This window comes from Anser brachyrhynchus (assembly GCF_964034855.1).
Source record: "Anser brachyrhynchus genome assembly, chromosome: W".
Lineage (NCBI taxonomy): Eukaryota > Metazoa > Chordata > Aves > Anseriformes > Anatidae > Anser > Anser brachyrhynchus.
In genome coordinates, this window is record NC_137704.1 from 20,703,786 (window position 1) to 20,727,178 (window position 23,393).

Sequence of the window (23,393 nt, forward strand, 5' to 3'; positions counted from 1 at the left end):
GACAGGACGCTGACTAATCAATACCTAGATTATTGTATTAAAAATAGATGTTGCTTAATGTCTTTGCTTACTACTGTGCAAATTAACCGAAACAAGAAGTCTTGGGGCCCCTCACAAAGGATGGTTCCTGATAAAAACGGGGAACCTGTCTCAAGAACCAGCTGAGACCGATCCTGTGGTTTGGACAAGAGCCAAGGAGCAGCTGAGTCTGCACAAAGACAGGAGGTCAACTAGTGGTGATGAAGAAGAGTTATCAGCCTTCATCCCCATGACCCCCGGCGACCACCACCAGGAGACACTGCGCAAGCACAGATTGGAGGAGTTTATGGAAATTACTTCTTGGAACTAATTTTAATATGAAGTAGGGATATGTCATGCATATGTATAGGCCCATTGGGAAACTTCACGCATATGTAACTCTTTACCGCATATAACCAAGGCAAGTTGCCGTGTTGAGGGGCACACGACTTTGGTGGGACTACCCCCTGTGCTGCCCAGTGCTGAATAAACATACCTACTTTACAATCTTACTGATTGTGGAGTGCGTTTTCTGCATGTCATTTTTAGTTTGCTTTTAGTTTCTCACTGGTCTAGCCTGTTAGTAATAGGTAATAAATTATATTAATCTACCTATGCTGAGTCTGTTTTTCCCGTGACAATAATTATTGAGTGATCTCCCTGTCCTTATCTCAGCCCTTGAGCTCTTTTCATCATATTTTCTCCCCCTTTCCCTTTGAGGAGGGGGAGTGAAAGAGTGGTTGTGGTGGAGTTCGGCTGCCCAGCTGGGTAAAACCACCACAGAACTGAACAAAGTGCAGCAGTGACAGAATCGGTCAAGCACAGCAATGACGAAACCAGATCTGGCTTCAGCATGCAAAAATCCAACACCATACACCATCTTTCCTGCCTTGAAGGACTGTTATGACAGATGGAGCTCAAGGTCGTGGACTAAACAAACTCAGTGGACTTTTTAGAGGGATGGTGCATAGACTTAAAGAATGATAACTGTGTGTATATATATCGAAGGACAGGAAAAGTGGTGATTAATTGGGATGTATTGGAAAGTCTGGTACCTGAAAATGACATAGATGGTATGTAATGAGGGGTGGATATTGTCCTGGTTTTGGCTAGTATAGAGTTAATTTTCCTCCTAGTAGCTGGTAGGGTGCTATGTTTTGGATTAGGATGAGAAGAGTGCTGATAACATGCTGACGTTTTAATTGTTGCAGAGCAGTGCTTACACCAAGCCAAGGACTTTTCGGCTTCTTGCTCTGTCCTGCCAGCGAGCAGGCTAGGGGTGCAGCAGGAGCTGGGAGGGGACAGACCCAGGACAGCTGACCCAAACTGGCCAAAGGGGTATTCCATACCATCTGACGTTATGCTAAACAATATATAGGGGTGGCTGGCCGGGGTGGGGGGCCGGCTGCTCGGGGATAGGCTGGGCATCGGTCAGCGGGCGGTGAGCAATTGCATTGTGCATCACTTGTTTTCTTACACATTATTATTATTAATACTATTCTCATTATCACTATTATTATTATTATTGTTATTATTATATTCCTGTCTTAATAAACTGTCTTTATCTCAACTCACCGGCTTCACTTTCCCGTTTCTCTCCCCCATCCCAGAGAGGGAGGGGGGAGGGTGAGCGAACGGCTGTGTGGTGTTTAGCTGCCAGCCGGGTTAAACCACAACACCCAGCATGCAAGCATGTTAAAAACCTGGGTCTGGCACCTGAATTCTATCAGTTATACCAAATGTAAAGCCCTCAAATTCTCATAATCAGAAACAGAAAATAAACAAGTCATTTCTCCTGAGGTGTCACATTCTGGCTTTTCATGCGTACTCTGTATAACTAGGAACTAGTTTCAGGATACATCTTTTGGCTATGCTTTCTCAAATTTCATTTTAAGAGTAGCAACTAGGTTTCGCTGTTTCCGGAGCAGCAAAACAATCCTAGTGCATTCTAGTATACCTGCAAACCCCACTCCCCCCAAAAAGCACACACTGAACAAAACCCCAAACACAACACCCATACTCTACTCAACGTGGCTTTGTGGCTTCCGCACTTTTATTCTCTAGCTTAAGAGGATGCAAGAAACCAATGGGGAAAAAAAAAGTCCTATGTAGGAGTATTACGCCATTGTGTCATGGCATAATTATTCTGCATTAAGGAAAAGAAAAAACCTTCTCATCCTGCAACTGGTAAACCAGACACATTTTGCCAGTTCTCACCTGATATCCCCTGTCTAGAGAACACATGTAGCCACCTCAGCATTGCTAAGGAAAACAAAACCATACTGATATTGCAACATCGAGACAGAACAAAAGAAAAAGCACTTGTTTTATCTCCTGAATCTCACTGCATCTTGACAATCCATCTGTAAATCAGTAAATTCTACCAGATAAAGAGTGAAAAACAAAGCTAGCACTTCTGTTTAACTAACCAAATTAAGCTCTTGGGAATGAGAAAAAAGCCAGGACCTAGTAGAATGCACTTGTTGGATATATTTATAGAGCTACTGTGGCAGCCTTTGTGTACTGCTAGTGATTTTGAAGTATCAGAGTGGATATTTGACAGCACAATTTGCAGTATTAGAGAAAAGTATTGCCAGAGTCCAGCAGAACAGAAGCAGCAGACACATTTCCAATGCTGCTGGATAGGTGCAGCAAGATTCAGATTTTTCAAGGTAAAATAGCAGCAACTTCATTTGTCTCTATTTCTGTGATGGGTGAGGTGAGCAATTCTGGGGCCCAATGCCCAGCTGGCTGTAGCCCAAGGATCCAGATAGAATCATAGAATCATAGAATATCCCGAGTTGGAAGGGACCCATAAGGATCATCGAGTCCAACTCCTGGCACCACACAGGTCTACCCAAAATTTTAGACCATGTGACTAAATGCACAGTCCAAATGCTTCTTAAATTCAGACAGGCTTGGTGCAGTGACTACTTCCCTGGGGAGCCTGTTCCAGCGTGTGACCACCCTCTTGGCGAAGAACCTCTTCCTGATGTCTAGCCTATCCAGATACCAGGTGTATGACACTGATTTGGAAGAAAGTGTCAGGTTCCAAGCATTCTGAGCATGAATGAGGAAAAATGCCATACCATGATGTGACAGTGCAAAAATAACATGGATATGGGTGCTTGACCTGAGATTTTACAATTGTGACCAGCTACTCTGGGGAGTAGATACCACTCATGTCAGGCACAGAATTTTGGGGCCTCAAATTCTGGATCCTGTCTGAGAAAGATTTTAGGGCAAGAGTGTGTTTTTTGCGCACCAAGACAGCAAGCAGAGAGTGCGCTGATGCAACTGTTTACCTGTTTAAGCTTCAGCGTGTGGAAGTCTGGGGACAAATTTGGCCAGATCTAGCAAAAAGCAACTCCAGCTGCTTGGCAGTGCCGCAACGGCAGCTGCTGGGCTGAGGGCTCCTGCAGGACCAGGAGCTGGACTCCGGTACCGACCCTGCCTATCCCCCAGCACCCAGCTGGATCCCCAGAGATCTTGCTTTTCCCTCCCACCTCCCGCATTTGAATCGCTATGAGTTAGGCAGCAGGGCAGCACCCCCGACGGGGACTGCAGTTGTAAAAATAATGCAACTCCATGTGATGGGAATAGGCAAGACGGCGGGAGCAGAGGCACCGCCGCCAACGACGAGAACACTCGGAAAAGATAAAAATTACGGCAAGCCCTTTTGCGTTACCCACCTTCTTGCAGTCATCCAGGGCTCTCTGGGTCTGGTAGGCGCTCTCAGAGCCACTCCCCAGGCGTTCACTGTCGCGGCCATGCGACGAGGTCTTGCTGCCCTGGAAGATGGAGGCGGTGGAGTGGGGGCGCTTCCTGCGCCCGCTCGGTGCAGAGCTCATGCACACGCATCCGCCGCGTGGAGCCACCCGCTGCGCTTGACCCCGCAGGTTCGGGCAGCTCCTTCCCCCGCCGCCGCCGCCCTCAGGAGGGGTGCGGGCCTGAGCCGCTCGTCGCCTCGTCCCGCCCGGGGCCTCGCCGTTCACGGCAGTGAGTGCAGCTGATGTGGGCGATAGCCTGGCACCTGCGGGAGTAACTGGGGAGCGCCCTGCAGCATAACCTCCGCTACCGTGAGGAGAGGCGGAGGGGACGGAGCCTTCCCTCCTTCATCATGTCAGTCCCTGTGGAAACGCCCCACCTGTGTCATGCTCTGCCGTCCTCCTTCCTGTAGTCGTCGGAGTGGCGTGCGCGGCCGTGGCCGGTGGAGGACTTCCATACAGCGGCCGCTGAAATTCGCGCGATGCTCCCGGCAGGGAGCGCGCCCCGTCGCGCCGCTCCGCGCTCCCCCGCGTAGAGCCTCGCCGAAGATCCCGGTGCACCTGCAGTCTGGTGGATTAAAGGAGCTGCTTCTATTCCTCCGTACACCCTAGAAAAAATGCAACAGGGACAGACCCCCTCTAGCATAAAGGAGTTACAAGTATTGGGAGCTTTAGGTTACTGGCACCAACATATTCCTGGCTTTTCCATTGCTGCTTGTCCCTTATACAATTTGATCAAAAAGGGAAAATCATGGGACTGAACTCCCACGATATCCTGCTAGCAAAGCTGAGGAAGTGTGGGATAGATGAGAGGACAGTAAGGTGGGTTGAGACCTGGCTGACTGGCTGAGCTCAGAGGGTGGTGATTGGTGGCGCAGAGTCTGGGTGGAGACCTGTGACTAGCAGTGTTCCCTAGGGGTCGGTGCTGGGTCCGGTCTTGTTCAACATCTTCATCGACGACCTTGATGAGGGAATAGTGTCCACCCTCAGCAAGTACGCCGATGACACAAAGCTGGGAGGAGTGGCCGACATGCCAGAAGGCTGTGCTGCCATTCAGCGAGACCTGGACAGGCTGGAGAGATGGGCAGGAAGAAGCCAAATGAAGTTTAACAAGAGCAAGCGTAGAGTCCTGCACCTGGGAAGGAACAACAGCATGTATCAGTACAGGCTGGGGGATGACCTGCTGGAGAGGAGCTCTGCGGAGAAGGACCTGGGGGTCCTGGTAGACAACAAGTTGGCCATGAGCCATCAGTGTGCCCTGGTGGCCAAGAAGGCCAATGGCATGCATTTAAAAGGAGCGTGGCCAGCAGGTCAAGGGAGGTGATCCTCCCCCTCTACTCTGCCCTGGTCAGGCCTCACCTGGAGTACTGTGTCCAGTTCTGGGCTCCCCACTCTTTCAACAATGCCGAAAGGAGATATTCAAATCCTGAGAAGGGTTTGCTGTCTCTAATCAGAGTGGTAAAGTTGAGGGAACAGATAAGAAGAGAGCAGTGTGTTATCATTTGGGGACCTTTCTGCCTCCTAGATGTAGTCCATAAGGGACCACCTGCTGGTATTGCCCAGACACCCACGATTCGTAAGCAGTATGCTTATCTGGAAGGAATTAATGAAATCATGCTGATTACCAAGGGTAATATTAAAATGTCTAAACTGCAAAAGGACATAGATGGTACTCTGTTGTTCCAACCTACACCCAACAAACCATCTGCAGTTCAGGAAGCGCCCCCTCTGAAGGAATCACAGAATCACAAAATCACAGAACTGTAGGGGCTGGAAGGGACCTCAGGAGATCAGTAATGAAGTGTGACCAAAACCTGGCATGGGAACAGGAGGTTGCGATAAGGTACCTACCAGCTTGAGAAATACAAGGATTAAAGGACTATAAAGGGGGGGCTGGAGTTTTTTTTTGGAAGGAAAATCTCTGGAAGGAAAGTGTATAAAAGGAGCATAGCCAGGTTGCAATAAAGACTCTTACTTGATCACAGTAAGAGTCCATGCATTCAGTCGCCGCAGATAATACTACTGCAGATACAAGTATGTGATTTTAGTTACTCAGCTCCTGTCACCTCTTGCCAATTGCTACAATCCAGCTATATGCTAATTAACGATCTGCTGCCTACCCCACTGGAATGAATCTCACCTTGGTGGGACGACTGATAAAACATGAGTACCTGAAGTGGTTGCTGAAGCGAGTTCGAGAAAATGGACAAAAAAAATGATTATTGTCCATCATGATGTAGAAGAAATACATCAGGTATTGGAAAGAGTAAAGAAAGTTGGAGAACATAAATGGTGGGACACTTCTTGGGGATGGTCACCAACTGCCACAGGAATCTTCAACAAGATGCTTCACCCTGTTGTTTTATTAATATTCACTGTATAGTGTTTCATATTGGCAATCTCCCTCTATGTTAAACTTTTCATTATGGTGAAACACTTAACTCGTCTATGCATTTCCCATGTAATTAATAATCCTCACTACAAGAAAACACATGATGTCCCCAATTCCTTCTAAATATTGTGAAGCTTGAGTGACTATAGTCACAGGGTGGATTATCTGGAATAATTGCTGGAGGTGACTTATCTGAGGTGACTTATTATAGGCCCACCAGGCTATCAGTAATTCACCCTTATGTTACCAGTCCAGATCCACCTGAGCCACTTCATTCTTTGCAGCCTGATCCACCTGCTGGTTGCTTTGATGATCTTCAGTGGCCTGATTCTTGGGTATGTGAGTATCTACGTGCTGTACTTTTACAACCAGGTTCTCTACCTGGGATGCAATATCTTGCCACTATGCGGCAGCCCAGATGGGTTTCCCTCTGTGCCTCCAGTTGATTTTTTTCCATTGCTGCAACCACCCCCACAGGGCATTTGCCACCATCCATGAATCAGTATAGAGATAGAGAACTGGCCGCTTCTCTCGTTCAGCAATATCTAAAGCCAGATGGATGGCTTTCACTTCTACATATTGGCTCAATTCATCTTCTCCTTCAACAGTTTCTGCAGTTAGTTGTGTAGGGTTCCATGCTGAAGACTTCTATCTCCGATGCTTTCCAACAGTACAGCAGGACCCATCAGTTAACAGGGCATGTTACTTCTCATTTGACGGTAGTTTATTATACAGTGGGGCTTCTTCAGCACATTTCCTTCTCCTCTGGTGATATGCTGAAATCCCTGCCCTCTGGACAGTCCATGTATTCCATAGTATTCATTACTGTCTCTGGGGGACTGCACACTACAAACTGGAAACTGGAGCAGCAATTTTCTCAGAAGACCTCCCCCACTTCTGCAATTGTTTTTCTTTGCAACTCACATACCCTTTCATCTAGGGTCAAGGTAGATTTTCCATCCCATTCTCTCAAGTCCTCTCCATGGTCATGCAGGTGGCACGTGCACAGGGTGGCACATGGTTTGTACTCAATATATCCCCTTTCTTAAGCAGCAGGACACTTATTCATGATAGCTAAGACTCTGGATCGTAAAAGTGGGAAGGAAGATATAGTCTCTTTAGGTTGGTGAACCTCTTGGTCAAGTTTCTCCAAAGCTTTCTCTTTTGAGTTTGTGGAGTTGGTGGACCTCTTGAGAATGCTTCTCCACAGCCGAGACACAGGTATTGAGTACTATGACCAGGATTGGAGTGGCCCTGCCTCCAGATGGGGAGGAAAGGGACAATCGGCTTTATTGGACTGTGTGGATTAGATGACCTGGCACATCAGACCCACGGGAAAATAAGGCACTAGTGGACATCAGTGCACAGTGTACTGTAACGCCACAAAGCTATAAAGGGGCAGAACCCATTTATATGTCTAACTGGGAATGAGTGGCAAAAGCACCCCATTGTGACTGGCCCGGAGGCTCTGTGCATCCTTGGCATAGACTACCTCAGGAGAGGATATTTCTAATATTCAGATACTTCTGACGAAGACCCCCTAGCAACAGGCCTTGCAGTGTAAGAAGACACCAGGATGTGCCACTAAAAACCCGGAACCACAAGACTATAAATCGAGACTCTGGTGGGCTTAGGGGTGCACGCCCCGCCGATTTCGGCGGCCTTCGCTGGGACTATTCCCGTTCAAGCCCTCTACCGACTGTTATAAATTAGTTTGGTAAAAATCATTCCCGACACATCGTGGGTAAGGTAGACCGAATTTTAATTTATTTGAGCAATTCAGCAAGCAGCGATAAATAAAACAGCGCTGGGCGGCCGGGGAGTCTCCTGCTCCGCCAACGGCGTGCACCCCTAAGCCCACCAGAGTCTCGATTTATAGTCTTGTGGTTCCGGGTTTTTAGTGGTACATCCTGGTCAGTCCTCTGGTGGTCGTGAGGATGAAGATCGTCGTCTTCCTCTGCGTTGGGGTCGTGACTTTGCTGCTGATATGTGTGTTCCCACGCAAACGTTAGTCCTAGGGTTAATAAAATCAGCGGGCCAGCTATTGTTGACAACAGAGTGGTGAGCCACGGCGAGTGATTATACCAGGACTCGTACCAGCTTTGTTGGGCCTCCCGCTCTCTTTTTCTCTTTTCCAATCCTTCTCGAAGTTTGGTCATGGTATCTCTCACAATTCCAGTATGGTCAGCATATACACAACATTCCTCCTTGAGTGCGGCGCACAACCCTCCTTGTTGTAAATACAATAAATCTAGTCCTCTGCGATTCTGTGATACTACTTCGGATAACGATCTTACAGATTTTTCTAAAGCACTGATAGATTTTTCAATTCTGGCTAAATCTTCATCCACAGCCACTCTCAGAGAGGTGATCTCTTTTCCTTGTTTGATTAATGAGGCAACCCCTGTGCCTGCCCCTGCACCCCCCCAAATTATTAGGGTAGCCACGGTCAATGTGGAAATTGGTTCCCGTTTTGTCAAATGGTGTTCTTGATTGATCTGATTGTCATACATAAAACTCTCTGGGTGGTAGAGTATCTTTGGAATAATTATTACTTGAACACAGAATTCTACAGACTCATCGAACAAGTCCAGGGATAGACAAGGGGTAACTCCCGTCTTTGAGCATACCCACCTAGCATTCTCTGCAGGTAATAACCATTTCGCCGGTTTTTTTTATACTTCCGACATTAGTTTGATTTGCACACAAGTGCATTTTATCGGGTGGGACTTGTCCCACGCATCTCCCCTTCCCAGTTACTTGGGTCATCGTTATGCTCTGACTCTCTTTCCCCCACGTACATTGCAAGGGATTGGATCCATTTATCCGCCGGGCCTTCTCATTGACCCCTACAGCTTCATAAAAGGGCGGCCTTACCCCATAACAGAGCCAGCACCGCTCAGTCAGATTAGGGCTGGTGGCGTTTAACAGCTGGTAGCTTACCTGCATTAATTTCCACAGGGAATTTTTCCCGTTGTCGTTCTCGAGACTCTGGACAATAGGGTCATTATTAACAGTGACATTCCTGGTATTATTCTTGATACCCTCTCTATCCAAACTTGGGTTCAATACCGGGTTGGGTCCCATCAATTCAGGTTCCGGTGGTACAACCTCCTTTTTTATAAATATTAAACCTCCTCTATCGGCTCCAGGTTCCCAATATCTCACACCCCACGTTTTCCCTGTAAACCAGGCTGGGTCAGTTGGATTCGTTATATTAACATACATTTGTTCACAGTCTCCATAGGGCATTCGGATCCCTCCGCTCCAGTCTCGGCTCGGAGGCCTACATCCATAGGGTCCATATCCTACAGTTAGGAACTTATCCCTCCCCGCTCCAGGACTCCAATCTGAAGCAATTGTTTCACAACCCCAATAAGCACAATAGTAGGAGTTGGGATAATTGCAGTATCCCCTTCCTGGGTTCGAGCTAGGGCAGAAGTAGAAACCTATTTGGTTCAGACACGGACTTATGGGTGCCAGTTGACAAAGGGATGTGAGAAAACTGGGTGCACCCGCCGTAGTTACTTGTTTAATGATAGTTTGGTCCTCCCACCTAATTAAACTCCACCTAAAGGGCTGGTGCAAATATCCCCCGTCAGCTCCAGCTGGACAGGGGATATTCAGTAAGAGAGGTAGCACCAACATACACCAGAAGGGCAACGTCCATTTATAATTCTGGGGAGGTTGTTTCGAGTCACGGTGGGTACCAGGGCAGTTCATTCGGCCAGATCCCATTATCCAAAATAGAGGTGGGTACCACATAATCTGCCCCACCATTGTACCCCTCTGCCTCACCCGCCTACTTGGTTGCCTCAAGCAGCGGGGTTTACTTTCTTCACGGCAGCAAGAGTAATCTTCAGGGGCCTAGGTACCGTCTTTCCTGTTCCAGCCACTCCCAGTCCCAGTTACTCACTCCTCCTTAGGCACATTACCCTACTGATGTATGGGGTTTGGCACATTAAGGAATTTCCCCTCCCCTACTTCCCAGTTCCCATTTACAATGAACCTGTTTATTCCTTAGAGAGGGTTATGAGTCATACGATCGCGAATTCGCCCATCAGTCCCTTTTTGCAGGATCAGCTTCAAATCTCCAGGTCGGCTGGTCACTCTCCACCGCTCCTCCGGTATTGGTCCTTTAACTCGGCTGGCGTGAGTCCATCCTTTCTCGGCTGTCCGGATAGCTGTGTCTGTGGTAAGTAGAACAAGGTAGGGTCCTTCCCAACGAGGAGTTAAGGAGGCCTCTTTCCAGGACTTTATCAGAACCTGGTCTCCTGGTTTGATCCTGTGTATGGCCATCTCTAGAGGGGGGCGTTGTACCACTAATCCTTTTTCGCGCAGCTGCCTCCTCCTAATCATAAGTGGTACTACATATGATTGTATTTGGGACTCTTCCAGCTGAGGGTGATCGGTTGGGAGCTCTAAATCATATGGCATCCCGTATAACATCTCAAAAGGGGAGATTCCTACATCTGCTCGGGGCTGGGTTCTTAGGTTTAGTAAAGACAATGGAAGGCATTTTACCCATGAGGTTTTTGTTTCTATCATCAACTTGGTTAATTGTTTTTTTATTTCCCCATTCATCCTCTCTACCTTTCCCGAACTTTGTGGATGCCACGGGGTGTGATATTCCCATTTGGTCCCCAGAGAGGAGAGAGTGTTTCTGGCTAATTTTGAGACAAAATGCGGCCCCCTGTCGGAGTCTATTGCCTCGATCGATCCATATCGAGGGATTATGTTCTCCAACAGTATCTTTACCACCGTCTGAGCTGTAGCTCGGGCTACTGGAAAGGCTTCCACAAAATGAGTTAGGTGGTCAACCATTACCAGTAAGTATTTATATCGTCCCACCTTTGGCAGCTCTGTGAAATCTATTTGAATTCTAGCAAATGGTCTATGGGCTAATTCTCTTCCCCCTAAAGGCCTCTCTCTTAGTTGTTGCTTATTTACTCTTTGGCAGATCATACATTCATTAACTATTCTCTTAGCGATATTGTATATACCAATACACATATACTTCGTAGCAAATTGGTCCACCAGCGCTTGAGTTCCCCAGTGAGTTTTTTCGTGGAAGTTCTGCATAACCCTCAGGGCCAAAGATTTCGGGAGAACCTCTCGGCCATCAGGGAGTTCCCATTTACCTTCAGTTATTTCCTTCACACCCATTTGAGTTAATTTGTCTTTCTCTTGCACAGTGAAGCTGAGGATGAAATGTTGTTCCCCATGGAGATGGCAGTAGCTATATCGAGGGTTGTTACATCTACAGTGCACTGCCTCTGTTCCATAATCCTTCCAACAATCATAACAGGGGAACTCGGTTAAATCCTTCCCACAAGATGGGCAATCTTTCCGATTCTCCTTGGTATATATCATCATCAGCGCTGCCCTTTTGGCTTCCTGATCAGCTAGGTTGTTTCCCCTAACTAGTGGATTCAATCCCTTTTGATGTCCTCTCAAATGTACTACTGCTATTCCTATTGGCCCTCTCAAAGCCTGCAAAATTTCAGTGATCAATTCCTGATGAATCAATCCCTTACCTTGAGAGTTTATTAGGCCCCTTTCTTCCCAAATTTTTCCAAAAGTATGCACTACCCCAAAAGCATACTTGGAATCAGTATATATGGTTCCAATTTTACCTTTTAACATTTGTAGGGCCCTTAATACTGCATATAGTTCGCATGCTTGGGCCAACCAACTGGGACTCAGAGGTCCTGACTCTATTACAAAGAAGTTTTCTCCATTGATAATTGCATATCCTGACCTCCTTTTTCCCTCGACCACCCGTGACGAACCATCCACAAACAGCTTCTCCCCTTCGGCCAGTTCCTCCTCCTCTAGGTCTGGCCTAATTTTTGTCTGTTCTTCTATATTACGCAAGCAGTCGTGGGATATGTCTCCTTTTGGTTCCCCATATAAGAATTGCGCCGGGTTTTGTAGAGCTGTCGTTTCAAGCTCCAATTTAGGTGAGGAGATTAAGATGCCTTCATATTTCAGGAGCTGTGCATCAGTTATCCATTTGTCAGCCTTTTGCTGCAGGATCCCCCTTATATTGTGAGGTGACAATACTCTTAATTCGCCCCCAAAGGTGATTTTATGTGCTTCTTCCACCAAGAGCGCAGCCGCAACCACTGCCTGGAGACAGGTGGGCCATCCCCTACTCACAGGGTCCAAAAGTTTAGAAAGATATCCCACGGGTTTCTTTTTTCCCGCCCAGTCTTGAGTTAAGACCCCGAACGCTGTCCCCTCCTCTGTGTTAATAAATAGATAAAAGGGTCTCTTCACATCGGGTAAATTTAACACGGGAGCGTTCACTAAATCCATTTTTAAGTCTATCAGGCTTTGCTCATCGCTTTGGCTCCATTTCATTAATCCTTCCCCAACCAGTTTCTGATACAAAAACTTCACCTTACTACTATAATTTTCAATCCATTGCCGACAATATCCTAACAATCCCAGCAGCTGCCTAACTTGTCTTTTGCTTTTTGGCGCTTGTAGTGACAAAATCCCATTTACTCGTTCGGGGTCTAGTTTCTTAGTGCCTTTACTTAGCCAATGTCCTAAATATTTCACCTCTTCCTCCGTAAACTGTAATTTTGACTTTGATACTTTTAGTCCCTTTAAGCTCAAGAAGTTTAGTAGCTTGATACTTTCTGTTCTGACTGCCTCCTGACTCTCTCCTGCTAACAACAAATCATCCACATATTGGACTAAGGTTACTTCAGGATTCGGTTCATAGTTCTCTAATACTTGTTCTAATGCCTGACTGAATAGATTTGGTGATTCCGTGAATCCTTGGGGAAGCACAGTCCATCTTAATTGTTGTTTCCGATGGGTTACAGGGTCTTCCCACTCGAAAGCAAAATAATCCCTGCATTCCCTTTTTAAAGGACATGCCCAAAACGCATCTTTTAGGTCTATGACACTATACCATCTCTGCACTGGGGACAGCTGGCTTAGCAAAGTATGTGGGTTAGCTACTACAGGAAATCTGGTTATTGTTCTTTTATTGACTTCTCTCAAATCTTGGACTAGCCGATAAGAGCCATCCGGTTTCCTGATCGGTAATATAGGAGTGTTATGAGGTGACATGCAAGGCTCCAGTAATCCCTGTTGTAGTAACCTCTTGATTACTGGGTGCAGCCCCTCCCTGCCTTCTTGAGACATTGGGTATTGTTTTACCCTGATGGGAATCTCAGGATTCCTGATAGTGACTTCAAAGGGACTAATATTTAAGCGGCTTACTGATTCGGGGGAATACCATACCTCGGGATTTATTTTTGCCTCATCCTTTACTGTGAGGGCATATAATTTAACTTCAATACCTTTATTTTTCACCTCCAAATTAATTTTTAGCTTAACCATTAAGTCTCTTCCCAACAGGTTATATTCAGCTTCTGGTACTAATAAAAAGGATCCTGTGCAACTTTGGGCTGGGGTCTCTATTTCCACCCCTTTTATTACTGAGACCCTAAAGGGCTCTCCTTTTGCTCCTATCACCTGTAATTTCTCCGAGGAAGGTTGACATCCCCGGGGTACCATTTGGACAGTCGATCTTTCTGCCCCAGAGTCCACAAGGAACTCCACTTCTTGATGCTGGGGACCTAACTTCAATTTTATCAAGGGCTCCGTTATACCAGAAGTCCCCAGTAGATGGAGCCCCTGACTCCCCTAATCTTCTTTAAACATTCGCTCGTCTTGTAAGCGTTTTCTGCAGTCCTTTTTCACATGTCCCTTCTTTTGGCAATAAAAACATTCTATTTGTCTTGGATCCCTCTGATCCCTCTGGCTCCTCAGGGGTCTTTTTCGTAGTAGCGGAACACCCATCGGGCAAGGGGGGAGCCCTTTTTGTCCTTCCCGGACCGCTGCCACTAGAATCCTGGCCTGCCTTTTCTGAGTCTCTTCTTCTCTGCGCACATATACCTTCTGAGCTTCTCTCAGCAGTTCATCCATCCCTCTATCCTGCCAATCCTCTAATTTTTCTAATTTCTGCCTGATATCCCCCCATGATTTTGCGTTTTTAACAGGGCCTGTCCCACCGGTGTACCAGGGTCCAGTCCCGAATAAAGCTGGAGATTCTTCCTTAATCTCTCCAGCCATTCTGTGGGAGTTTCATCCTTCTTCTGATATTCACTAAAGGCCTTATTTATATTTTGTCCTCTAGGGACTGACTCCCTTATACCTTGTACAATAATAGTCCTTAAATCCTGCATATGAACCCTATCTTGTTCATTTTGGTTATTCCAGTTAGGCCTCTGTAGGGGCCATTTAAGGTCTCCCGCAGGACCCTGCTGGTGTTGCTGGTCCCAGATTCGCATTCCAGCCCTCCGGATCATGTTCCTCTCTTCTGCAGTGAATAATATACCTAAAATGGCCTGGAGTTCTTCCCAGGTTTAAACATTAGGCCCCAAGAACTGGTCTACTCGCTCAGAGACTCCAAGAGGATCTTCTAAGAGATTTCCCATTTCCTTCTTGAATTCTCTGACGTCTCCCGTATTTAGGGGGATGGAGACATATCCCATGCTGGGCTGGGGCCCTCCCATTGCAATCTCTCTTAGGGGATATAGTCTACCCCCATCTTCTCGATTTCTAGTTTGGCTCCGAGTTACCCGTCTAGTACTCCGAGGGGTGTCCGTGGTCAAATCAGAATCAGTATGGTAATTCGGAGCCGTAGGGGGAGTTGGAGGTGGAGAAGGAGATAAATAAGGGGGGGGGTGAAAGTGGGACTTCCTCCTCACTTCGTTCATTCCTTTTCCTCCCCCCTTTTTCTTTTAATGGGTACAAGTTGGCTCGGGTCTCAGATCCTATCCATAAGTGTGCATACTCACTCTCCTCTAGGCTGAAAGGCTCCTTCAAATTCACATAAATGTTTAGAGCCTGACAGATCCAATCCTCAAGGGATCCAAACACTGGCCAATATAATGGGTCACTCCTAATTCGCTTCCCACCCCAAACTTCCATACAATAATGTATCATCTTAACTTTGTCCTTACCCCGCCTAGAGGGGTAATCATTCCAATGTTTAATCATTAACCCTAACGGGCTTTCCGGTGGTATCGGGGGCAACCTAGCCTTGGGTTCCGACCCACCCATGGGACCAGAAGACTTGCTCTTCTTCTGTCCCATCTTCCAGAGTGCCTACACACAGACTTCACCTCCCGTTCGTGGCCCAGTCCCTCGCGGGAGGTGGGAACCGCACTACCAGGGAGTCCGCACTCGCTTCGTCCTTGATTGGACGTCTCACACAGGCACACTCTGGGATTCCCAACCCCAACCGAACGGATAACCGGCCTATACTTACTCACTCCTGAGTCTTCGTTCGGAGCTTCGTGCACAACGATTAAGGGGTTACCGGTTGTTTATTTACTTATCGCTGGAACTTTAGGTTCGTTGGTAGGGGTGCGTTGGCTTGGGGACCTCCAGACAGGGACCGCAGAATCAGCGGGGCACGCCTCCCCTGGGAGGGATCCAGCCAAGCTACCACTATCCGAGTCACGGCACCAATTTGTTATAAATTAGTTTGGTAGAAATCATTCCCGACACATCGTGGGTAAGGTAGACCGAATTTTAATTTATTTGAGCAATTCAGCAAGCAGCGATAAATAAAACAGCGCTGGGCGGCCGGGGAGTCTCCTGCTCCGCCAACGGCGTGCACCCCTAAGCCCACCAGAGTCTCGATTTATAGTCTTGTGGTTCCGGGTTTTTAGTGGCACATCCTGGTGTCTTCTTACACTGCAAGGCCTGTTGCTAGGGGGTCTTCGTCAGTCCTCTGGTGGTCGTGAGGATGAAGATCGTCGTCTTCCTCTGCGTTGGGGTCGTGACTTTGCTGCTGATATGTGTGTTCCCACGCGGGGGGGGGGAATGCCATTGTGCCCCTTCCTTTTTTTTTTTTTGGAGCTGGTTTCTACTGCAATTGTTAACTTAACAGGAAATTCCTATACTTGTTTTTTCCTTCAACAGGATATTGGGGGTATAAGCAGTTAATCGTTGAAAACCTTCCCATCAGCAATATTTAATGAACAAACAAGGCTTTACCCATTACACCGACGAACCCTAAATTTCGGGCAGCAAGCAAATAAAGCCGGCAAAACCCCTAGGTAATCTTTGTGCACGAAGGCCGAATGAAGACCCACGGGGTGGGTAAGTATAGGCCGGTGAGCCGTTCGGTTGGGGTTGGTGATCCCGGAGTGCGTCTGTGTGAGACGTCCAATCACGAAGCGAGTGCGGACCCCTCAGTAGTGCGGTTCCCACATCCCGCGAGGGACTGGGCCATGACAAGGGGGAAGCGGCTGTGTGTGTGTGTGAAGGCACTCCGGAAGATGGGACAGAAGAAGAGTAAGCCTTCTGGTCCCATGGGTGGGGTAATGCCTAGTGTTAGGTTGCCCCCTATTCCCCCACATAGCCCACTGGGGTTAATGATTAAGAATTGGAGTGATTCCCCTTCTAGGCGGGGAAAGGATAAAGTAAAAATGATTCATTACTGTGTTGAAGTTTGGGGAGGTAAGCAAATTCGAGGCGACCGTCTTTATTGGCCCGTATTTGGGTCGTTTGACGACTGGGTGTGCCAAGCCTTAAATGTTTATGTGAATGCAAAGGAACCTTTTTGTTTAGAAGAGAGCAAATATGCGAGCTTTTGGATTGGCTCGGGGAATCGAGTTAATTTGTATCCTTTAAAAGAAAAAGGAGGGGAGGAGAAACGTAAGAAAAAGAACCGGGAATTGAAGGTCCCGACATCACCACCTCCCTATATCCTGCCCACAGCCCCTCCAGGGCCTTCTAACTCACAGTCCTCAGGGGAGTCGGACAGTGATGTCGATCCAATCATCCAGGGACCAGTAACTAGAAGCCGAACTAGAAGACGAAGACAGAAATCTCAGAAATCTGAGAGTGTGGGGAGGGCTTTATCCGTTGAGAGAAATATCTATGGGAGGTTCGCAACCTGAAATGGGGTATGTGGCGGTCCCCATTAATTCCGGGGATGTCCGTGATTTTAAGAAAGAGATGGGAAATTTATTGGAAGACACCCTTGGAGTAGCAGAACGAGTGGATCAATTCCTAGGACCCAACGTGTATACTTGGGAGGAGGTGCAATCTATATTGGGGATTTTATTTACCTCAGAAGAGAGGGGAATGATTAGGAGGGCGGGGATGCGAATCTGGGATCAACAGCATCAGCAAGGTCCAGCTGCAGATGTTAAATGGCCACTGCAGAGACCTAATTGGAATAATCAGGACCCCGTACACCGTGGTCATATGCAAGATTTAAGAACCATTACTATGCAAGGAATTAGGGAATCAGTCCCAAGAGGTCACAACATCAATAAGGTCTTTAGCGAACAACAAAAAAAGGATGAAACCCCTACGGAATGGCTAGAGAGGCTGCATAAAAGCCTGCAGCTATATTCAGGGGTGGACCCGGGGACTCCTGTGGGAGAGGCCCTGCTGAAAACTCAATTCGTAGCAAAATCCTGGATGGATATTAGGAAGAAATTAGAGAAGATAGAAGATTGGCAGGATCGGGGTTTGGACGAATTGTTAAGAGAGGCGCAGAAAGTGTTTGTTAGGAGAGAGAATAAGAAGGAGAGAAAGCAGGTGTGAATGATGGTGGCGGCGGTCAGGGAAGGACAGAGGAGAGTTGAGTGTAAAAAGGGGTCTGGAGTGGGTTATCGGAGACCGGTGGGAGAAGACAAGCCAGCTGGCCGAAGGCCGAGGGATGTGATCTGCTTTTATTGTAATAAAAAGGGTCACATGAAAAGGGAATGCCGACAGAGGATGGAAGATGAAAGGATGTTTAAGGAGGATTAGGGGTGTCAGGGGCTCTATTTGCTGGGGACCCGGAAAAAGACTGAGCCCTTGATAAAATTAAAAGTAGGTCCCCAGCGAGAAGAGGTAGAGTTTCTCATAGATACAGGTGCTGAAAAATCTACGGTCCAATTTCTGCCTTGGGGGTGCGAAATATCAACGGAGAAGGTGCAGGTGATTGGGGCCAAAGGGGAACCGTTTGGGGTCCCCGTTATAAAAGAAGTGCTAATTGAATCAAATTGGAAACTGGGAATAGGGTCTTTACTTTTGGTACCTGAGGCAGATTATAATTTATTGGGTAGGGACTTAATAATAGAATTAGGTATAAGTCTGAAAGTAGTAGATAAAGAATTGAAAGTTAAATGATGTCCTCTGAGAGTAGAGGATGAGCAAGATATAAATCCAGAAGTTTGGTATACTCCAGAAAGTGTGGGAAGATTAGATATTACACCTTTTAAGGTGACTATAACCAACCCAGGTGTGCCAATACGAATTAAGCAATATCCCTTGTCTGAGGAAGGCAGATGAGGGTTAAAGCCTGAGATCGACAGATTGCTACAACAGGGGTTATTAGAACCCTGTATGTCCCCCTTTAATACCCCAATTTTGCCAGTAAAGAGAAAAGATGGTAAATATTGATTGGTTCACGATTTAAGAGAAATTAATAAAAGAACAGTAACTAGATTTCCAGTGGTAGCCAACCCCCATACCCTGCTAAGTCATTTACACCCAGAGGATCGATGGTATAGCGTGATAGATTTGAAGGATGCGTTCTGGGCGTGTCCCCTGGAAGAAAAGAGCAGAGATTATTTCGCTTTCGAATGGGAAGATCCGGATACCCACCAAAAACAACAATTGCGGTGGACAGTACTTCCCCAGGGGTTCACCAAATCCCCCAACTTATTTGGACAAGCATTAGAACGAATTTTGCAGGATTATGACAGGGTACCAGGAGTAACCTTAGTACAATACGTAGATGATTTACTACTAGCAGGAAAGGATGAAACTGCTGTTAGACAAGCAAGTATACGGCTGTTAAATTTCCTCAGCTTACAGGGACTAAAAGTTTCAAAATCAAAATTACAATTTGTGGAGCAAGAGGTAAAATACCTGGGGCACCAGTTAAGTAGGGGAACTAAGAAGTTAGACCCAGACAGAATCAGTGGAATATTGGCTTTAACGTCCCCACGAACTAAAAGGCAGGTACGGCAATTACTGGGATTAATAGGCTATTGTAGACAATGGGTAGAGGATTATAGTGGAAAGGTAAAATTTCTCTATGATAAACTAACTAGAGACAGGTTGTTGAAATGGACCAGGGAAGATGAGGAACGACTGAACAAGTTAAAAGAGGAACTAGCACGCCCCCCAGTGTTAAGCTTACCAGATTTAAGGAGGCCGTTTTTTCTGTTTGTGAACAGTGCAGAAAGCACAGCATACGGAGTGCTGGCCCAAGAATGGGCAGGGAGTAAAAAACCTGTGGCCTATTTGTCTAAATTATTGGACCCAGTTAGCCGGGGTTGGCCAAATTGTTTGCAGGTAGTGGTAGCTGCTGCCTTGTTAGTAGAGGAAGCACAGAAGATCACTTTTGGGGGGGAAATCAAAGTAATATCTCCACACAATATACGTGGGGTATTGCAACAAAAGGCAGAGAAATGGATCACCGATGCCAGATTATTAAAATATGAAGGAATTTTGATTTCCTCTCCAAAATTAACATTAGAAACAACCTCCCTACAGAACCCTGCTCAATTTCTTTATGGGGAACCAAATGAGTCCTTAGGACATAATTGCCTCCGAAATATAGAAGAGCAAACGAAGTTGAGACCTGATCTAGAAGAGGTGGAATTACCCGTCGGTGAACAAATATATGTGGATGGTTCCTCAAGAATAGTCGAAGGAAAACGAAAATCAGGATATGCGTTGGTAAACGGGAAAACATTTGAGACAGTAGAATCTGGACCTCTGAGCCCTAGCTGGTCAGCCCAAGCTTGTGAGCTATATGCTATATTGCGGGCCCTAAAATTGTTGAAAAATAAAAGTGGTACAATATATACAAATTCAAAATATGCTTATGGGGTAATACATACATTTGGTAAAATATGGGAAGAAAGGGGGCTCATCAATTCACAAGGAAAGGGTTTAATACATCAGGAATTGATTGCCCAGGTTTTACAAGCTATCAGGGAGCCCAAAGAAATTGCCGTAGTACATATAAAAGGGCATCAAAAGGGCCTCACCCCTCAGGTTAGGGGTAATAACCTGGTGGATCAGGAGGCAAAAAGGGCAGCACTAATGAGTATAAGAATTACAAAAACGAGGGAAGATTGCCCAGACTGTGGGAAAGACTTAAAGGAATTTCCATGTTATGCTTGTTGGAAGGATTTTGGCTTTGATGCCATACAGTGTAGTTGCCCGTTCTGGGAAAAGGAGGAAGGGAAAACCCCGCATTGCTACTTGCATGGGCCCATATATACATTGCTCTGCTTTACGCAGCCAGAAAAGGATAAAATGGCTCAAATGGGTATAAAAGAGACCGATGGGGGTAAATGGGTATTGCCCGATGGACGGGAGATGCTCCCTAAATCTGCAGCTTTAAGAGTGCTACGGAGGTTTCATGAAAACACTCATTGGGGAGCTCAAGCACTAGTGGATCAATTTAAGTTCAACAAGGCCAAGTGCCGGGTCCTGCACCTGGGCTGCAACAACCCCAAGCAGAGCTACAGGCTGGGAGATGAGTGGCTGGAAAGCTGCCTGGCCGAGAAGGACCTGGGAGTATTGGTGGATAGTCGGCTGAATATGAGCCAGCAGTGTGCTCAGGTGGCCAAGAAGGCCAACGGCATCCTGGCCTGTATAAGAAGCAGTGTGGCCAGCAGGTCGAGGGAAGTGATTGTGCCCCTGTACTCGGCTCTGGTGAGGCCGCACCTCGAGTACTGTGTTCAGTTTTGGGCCCCTCGCTACAGGAAGGACATGGACGTGCTCGAGCGAGTCCAGAGAAGGGCGACCAAGCTGGTGAGGGGTCTGGAGAACAAGTCTTACGAGGAGCGGCTGAGGGAGCTGGGCTTGTTCAGCCTGGAGAAGAGGAGGCTCAGGGGCGACCTCATCGCTCTCTACAGTTACCTGAAAGGAGGCTGTAGAGAGGTGGGGGTTGGTCTATTCTCCCACGTGCCTGGTGACAGGACGAGGGGGAATGGGCTAAAGTTGCGACAGGGGAGTTTTAGGTTGGATGTTAGGAAGTACTTCTTTACCGAAAGGGTTATTAAGCATTGGAACGGGCTGCCCAGGGAGGTGGTGGAGTCACCATCCCTGGAGGTCTTTAAAAGACGTTTAGATGTAGAGCTTAGGGATATGGTTTAGTGGAGTACTTAGTGTTAGGTCGGAGGTTGGACTCGATGATCTTGAGGTCTCTTCCAACCTAGAGAAATCTGTGAATCTGTGAATCTGTGAATTTGCTACAAGGTATTTGTGTATTGGAATATACAATGTAGCAAAACGAATTGTGAACGATTGCCTTGTCTGTAGGAGAGTGAACGCCTGACAAATGAGGAAAAGAGTGTTAGGAGGTTGGGAAATGGCACACCGACCTTTTGCCAAAATCCAGCTGGATTTCACAGAGCTTCCAAAAGTAGGAAGGTACAAATATTTATTAGTGATTGTAGACCATCTCACGCACTTTGTCGAAGCTTTCCCGACGACGAGAACAACGGCCCATGCCGTGGTGAAACTACTATTGGAAAACATTATCCCGAGATACGGGATTATAGAAACAATTGATTCTGACTGAGGCCCGCACTTTGTATCGAAAGTGTCCCAAGAAACTATGAAAGCTTTGGGGACAAGTTGGGAATATCATACTCCATGGCACCCTCAAAGCTCTGGAAAGGTAGAACGAATGAATGGTGAAATTAAAAAGCAACTAACAAAGCTTATGATAGAGACAAAAACCTCCTGGGTGAAATGTTTACCGCTTGCACTATTGAATATCCGAACACAGCCCCGAGCCGATGTCGGAATCTCACCTTTTGAAATGCTGTATGGTATGCCTTATGATTTAGAGATGCCATCTGATCACCCCCAGGTACAGGATATTCAATTAAAACTTTATTTAATACAGCTTATGAACCGACAGAGGGAATTACAAGCGAAAGGTTTGGTGGCACAGTGTCCCCCGTTAGATATAGCAATCCATAGAATACAACCTGGAGATAGGGTTCTAATTAAGACATGGAAAGAAACGTCTTTAACACCATGGTGGGGAGGCCCCTATGTTGTTTTACTTACCACACAGACGGCTATCCGGACGGCTGAAAAGGGGTGGACACATGCCAGTCGCGTGAAAGGACCAATCCAGACAAGCGAATGGGAAGCGGTCGCAGGCCCTGATGACTTAAAGCTCACGTTGAAACGAACTCGATAAGTATGGTCTAACTGTCTATGTATCGTAAAAAAAAAGGGAGAGGGGACCCTGTTTGATCAGAAAAAGGTCGCGGTTACCCGAGAAACTCCCCTGAAGAACACTGCTGCTGCCGAGAAGAACCTGCACCTTGTAGTTTGCCGCAACCGAGCTGACAAGCGAGGCAGAGAGTGAAACGGTGGGGCACTGCGTGGCCAGGTAAAGAACTCCAGAAAATGAGCCCTAGCCACTTTTTGCGATACATAGTAATAGGTGCGATTGTTTTCACTGTTCCTGGGTCTGCGCACCCTCATAAACTTTTTTACGTGGAGCCTAATTAGATGGGAAGATCACCACGTTGTGCAGCAGATAACTACTGCTGGGGGCCCTAGCTTTAAGGTCTCACTGTGTGACCTTGTAACATGGGGTCAAAATATAGCAAACGTGTTTTAATCAATTAAGCTTCTATATGTGCCCAAGTTCTAACCCGGGAAGGCCGTATTGTAATTATCCAAATGAATACTATTGTGCTTATTGGAATTGCGAGACTATCGCCACAGACTGGAATCCCGGGGCTGAAGCAGATAAGTATTTGAAGGCGGGGCATGGGCCACCGGGATGTAACTGGAAGAATAGGGGCAGACCGCCACGACGCCATGGTGGAAGTCTACAGCACTACAGGTCAGATCACATGAATTGCAAATTCACATACATCAATGTAACCCAACCGGATGATCAAAGATGGACCCTAGGACAACGTTGGGGAATCAGGTTTTATGAACCTGGAGCTGATAGGGGAGGTATAATATATATAAAGAAGAGACTAAGAACCCCCAACGGGTGGGACCAAATCAGGAACTGTCAGGGAGTATTTTAAGGATTCAACCTACACAAATTTTTGAAACACAAACTCCTAATAGCCCTAAACCACTGAAGGTTATTAATAAATCAGTGGGTCAAAAATACGAGATTAAAAATGAAGGGATGACTGAGAATAACATGTGGAGAATCATGAATGCTAGTT

At 46.7% G+C, this 23,393-nt stretch overlaps 1 protein-coding gene and 1 long non-coding RNA gene across 2 annotated transcripts in view; one reads left to right on the forward strand and one right to left on the reverse strand.

Moving 5' to 3' along the window:
• The window catches only part of LOC308184725 (kinesin-like protein KIF2A), a 374,830-nt gene that overhangs the window by 25,861 nt on the left and 325,576 nt on the right, over nucleotides 1-23,393 (reverse strand). The gene's annotated exons all lie outside the window — the stretch shown is intronic.
• LOC308184892 overlaps nucleotides 15,735-23,393 on the forward strand; it is a 110,855-nt gene continuing 103,196 nt past the window's right edge. The window contains exon 1 of the long non-coding RNA XR_013943010.1: nucleotides 15,735-16,314. This is a non-coding gene — a long non-coding RNA (uncharacterized lncRNA). The remainder of the gene's footprint in view (nucleotides 16,315-23,393) is intronic.